Genomic DNA, 4,901 nt, shown 5'->3' with positions numbered 1-4,901 from the left:
ACAAATTCTTAATCATTCTAAATGTCCTCAATGGACTGAATCAGTGCATCAATTTAAACCCTTTCAGTAAAAAGAACCACCAAATCCAAATATACTTAAGGAAGTTCCTGAGATCATATCACAAATACATATTTTAAGTTTTCCCTTAATCTTCTTAAGGTACTTCCTGCTATCCATCATCATAATATAAACTAGAGAAAGGGAAATATCCAGGTATACATGGGATTATTTGAGACCAATTTTGGGGTATCATTTTTACAAGAAAAAGAATTACTGTCATCTACTTCTTAGAGGTGTTTTATGAAAGACAAGTGATAAATGGTAGAAAAAAAAAAAAAAAGAATGCCTTCATTGTAGGCGCAGTGCATCCCTACACTAATCCCAGAGTTAATTCTTGGTCTTTAGTTGTAATATGCTATTGGCATTACATATTAGTTCCCTAAACTGTAGGCTAAGAACTATTACAAAAGAAAAAGGAAAATAAATAAAAGCAAAAAATACTGTAAAGATAGACAAAATTAAAAAAAAAAAGTTCTTATTACACTTATAATGAATTATCCAGGTTGAACTATATTGAATATGGTTATTTCTTAGAAACTGACAACAAACTATTAGAAACACATTAGGCTGGTGGCTCCATACGCAGATGCTTTTCCAGTTGGGCTTTTCTCTTGGAGCAAATTTATTTTGCCTCTGGTTCACAGCATGCAACCATTATCTAAAAAATGCTTTTAACTTTATCCTATACACAGAAGCACCAAAGGAGGGTTCTAACAGGAAAAACAGTCAACCAATTCAAATTCACACAAGTAAGAGACCCAACATTAAACCTATCCAATATAACTTCTATCCAAGAAACGTGTTTTGCTGAAAAGAAAGCAGCAAATAGGATAATGACATACATGCCTCATTCTAAGTAAAATGCTTTATGTAGGGAAGTTGTAGCAAAGACGGAGAGGAATAGGAAAAGGAAAAAAAAAAAAAGAAACTGGAAGAGAAGCCAAATTAGAGAGGGTGGAGAAAAAAAAGAATAGAAATAACCATTCTTCTACCTTTTCATGCTAATCATTTCTTTGCTCTCAATGATAATTTTACTAATTATGGACACAACTGTAAGGAATATATTTAGTTTAGCCTATATCTGAATTTTACAGTGTGTGTTTATTTTTTGTCTTGTGTCTTTTCCTTAACATTATTGTGTGTGATTTTTCATGGCTGTTGCCTATAGCTGGGATTTGCTCACTTTCCAATTGCCAAATAACCCATTGTGTGAAGAGACTATATTTCTTGTTAATCCATTCTGATGTGGGTAAAAAAAAAATGTATTTTTTCACATTTGGGAACCACAATGGAAAGGTTGGTATGAACAGTTGAGAACATGTATCTAAACACTCACAATACCTGAGTTTCTTTAAGATATTTACTTAAGAGTGGGTCAAGGGCTCTGGATATCTTTACCTATTCTAGATAATGTTACATTGTGCCCAAAAAGTTATACCAATTAATAGCAGAATAGTAGAGGAGGTGTCTTTGGTCTGCAAGCTCACTCTGGCATTGTTAGATACTTTATTTTATTTTATTTTATTTTAATTTATTTATCTGACAGAGAGAGAGATCACAAGTAGGCAGAGAGGCAGGCAGAGAGAGAGAGAAGGAAGCAGGCTCCCTGCTGAGCAGAGAGCCCGATGACAGGCTCTATCCCAGGACCCTGAGATCATGACCCGAGCAGAAGGCAGAGGCTTCGTGTGTGTTGAGTTTGAGGAGTTCATTATAGATCCTGGATATCAACCTTTTGTCTGTACTGTCATTTGCAAATGTAACTACTCAAACTCAACACACACGAAACAGGCAAACACATCAAAAAATGGGCAGAAGATATGAACAGACACTTCTCCAAACAAGACATACAAATGGCTATCGGACACATGAAAAAATGTTCATCATCATTAGCCCTCAGGGAGATTCAAATTAAAACCACATTGAGATATCACCTTACACCAGTTAAAATGGCCAAAATTAACAAAATAGGAAGCAACATGTGTTGGAGAGGATGTGGAGAAAGGGGAACCCTCTTACACTGTTGGTGGGAATGCAAGTTGGTGCAGCCTCTTTGGAGAACAGTGCGGAGATTCCTCAAGAAATTAAAAATAGAGCTTCCCTATGACCCTGCAATTGTACTCCTGGGTATTTACCCCAAATACACAGATGTCGTGAAAAGAAGGGCCATCTGTACCCCAATGTTTATAGCAGCAATGGCCACGGTCGCCAAACTATGGAAAGAACCAAGATGCCCTTCAACGGATGAATGGATAAGGAAGATGTGGTCCATATACACTATGGAGTATTATGCCTCCATCAGAAAGGATGAATACCCAACTTTTGTAGCAACATGGACGGGACTGGAAGAGATTATGCTGAGTGAAATAAGTCAAGCAGAGAGAGTCAATTAATATATGGTTTCACTTATTTGTGGAGCATAACCAATAGCATGGAGGACAAGGGGCGTGAGAGAGGAGAAGGGAATTTGGGTAAATTGGAAGGGGAGGTGAACCATGAGAGACTATGGACTCTGAAAAACAATCTGAGGGGTTTGAAGTGGTGGGGGCGTGGGAGGTTGGGGTACCAGGTGGTGGGTATTATAGAGGGCAAGGATTGCATGGAGCACTGGGTGTGGTGAAAAAATAATGAATAGTTTTTTCTGAAAATAAATAAATTGAAAAAAAAAAAAAAGAAGGCAGAGGCTTAACCCACTAAGCAACCCAGACACCCAAGATATTTTAAATTTCTGAGAATCTAGAATGTATCTACTGTGAGTACATTTTTTTTGTGTACATATTTAGTTTTATTGTAAAAAAAGCAACTTGTACACTTTTAACGTTTAAAACTGAGCATCATCTTTCCTTTCCAATGAGACAAAAAGAAAATTTAAAAATAAACAGGAACAAAATTACAATAGAGAATGTCAATTCCAAATAAGATCCTACAAGTTCTGCTGATTCTCCCATCGAGTGGCAGGGCTCAAGTCGTCATTAGGAGAGAGTTTTATTTTAAAAGTGTCATCTTAAACTGCAAGGATGCCCATTAAACATCACAATTAAACATGCCAAAGGAGAAGCCATGTTTTCAAAATGCCCACTTAACCCACCCAAACCTCTCAAATCCACCCTTTCCTGACCTTGTATAACCCCAGTTTTTAAAGTTTTTTTTCTTTTTTTTAAACAAGAGAAAGTAGACAGGTACATGTTGGTAAATGCTAACTGTCCATATTCACATAGAGACACAGTGTAATCTCTGAGCCCAATATACAGAGAAAGGAGGAAAAAAGCTAGAATTCTATGCACTAATAAACAGGGGCCTAGCACCCTCCAGCTTCCAGCAGAGCTAAGGGAGCAGGTTTTTCTTTTTTCCCACAGAGCACGGTGGTGTTGATTCCATAAATTTTTTGTTTTTGTTGAGACAGGAAGGGACAAAAATGAATTTGGAAAAAAAAGGGGTAGAGATTCTTTTCCCACTGTATTCTGCTCGAGGTATTTCCCCCCAAAATAAGCTGAGAACCATGGTATAAAGGGAGAGAAAAAGGAGACTTCAAAAAACAGGGCGAATGAGCACGAGAGGAGAAAAGAAAAAGAAAAAAAAAAAAAAGAAAGACGGCAACTTGCTCCCAGGGACTGAAAAAAATTAAAAAAGGAAGGTTAGAATCCATCAGTGTTCCATTAGTCATCTTCTCCTTCATCCTCCTCTCCTTCCTCCCCCTCATCATTATCTTCATCTTCTTCACCTTCATCCTCATCTGTTCTTCATCAATATCTTCCAATCCTTCTTCTTCATCATCATCATCATCACCCTCTTCTTCCCCTTCTTCATCATCCATATTGGGAACCAAGCAGTACTGTAATGGATTTGGCCAAATATCATCTTTGATGACCTCTCCTAACCCATCTGCACCTGCATCAGAATGGTCAGTAAACCAGGTGAAGAAGCTCTCTGGTTCCTCATGCTGTCTCTTCCTGCTGCTTTATTCTGTGTTTGACTTGAACGTTTCGTCAAATCCTTTCCAGGTTTCCATTTGATTTAAGTGGACTTTGAAGATGGATCACCACTCTCATTCAGATGAAATTCTTTGGAGAGAACTTTATTTTCGAAGTAAGGGTTTTCATCAAAATAAAAATCTATTTAGTAACCTGATTTATTATCTTCAAATTCTGTCACTTCAACTCTTGTCAAATAATGCAGCACCTCTTCATCCTCCTCCCAAAGCAGTGCAGACACTTGTGGATGGTTGAGAGATGTTGTTACCCAAAAATAGGGGATTTTGGCGATCAATTCTGACCTCTTCTGAAAAAATGGTTGGTGGAGTTTGTTATATTTCTGTTCTACTTTCAAAATATCCTCACTGGCTTGTTCATTAAGTCTATTTCATTTTGTACTTCATCAATATGTTCAATTGCTTCTTGGTGTTCTTTTTCTCCTTTATGCAAGTGCTGAGATGTTGACGTCTGCCATGGCTTGGGGGCAGGAGGCAGCCTCCATTTCTTTGTTTGAGGCGGGAGCGAAGACTGGCTTTTGGGGGCCATGCTGCGAGGAAACTCCTGGAAACCAGGAGAGAGGCACATCTGGAAGCTCTGATTGCTGCTGTGAGTACATTTTAATGGTCAATTTTAATTTCCTAGAATACAATGTCATTTATCATTTTTAACATTTGGATTTACTCTTTTTGTTGTAGCTTTTCAAGTTACTTGCCCATTTTTTAGAGTACATTTAAAAAAAACTCAGTGACTCAGTGACTCACTCGTTAAGCATCTGCCTTCAGCTCAGGTCATGATCCCAGGGTCCTGGGATTTGACCCCGCATCAGGCTCCCTGCTTGGCTGAAAGCCTGCTTCTCCCTCTCCCACTCCCCCT

At 38.1% G+C, this 4,901-nt stretch overlaps 1 pseudogene; it reads right to left on the bottom strand.

Moving 5' to 3' along the window:
* Window positions 1-3,378: 3,378 nt before the first annotated feature.
* On the bottom strand, window positions 3,379-4,574 carry LOC122907871 (annotated as a pseudogene).
* Between the last annotated feature and the right edge of the window lie 327 nt (window positions 4,575-4,901).

The sequence above is a fragment of the Neovison vison genome, chromosome 5, assembly GCF_020171115.1.
Source record: "Neovison vison isolate M4711 chromosome 5, ASM_NN_V1, whole genome shotgun sequence".
Classification (NCBI taxonomy): Eukaryota; Metazoa; Chordata; class Mammalia; order Carnivora; family Mustelidae; genus Neogale; species Neogale vison.
The sequence above is the reverse complement of the archived record's forward strand: the minus strand, read 5'-3'. Positions and strand labels throughout refer to the sequence as shown.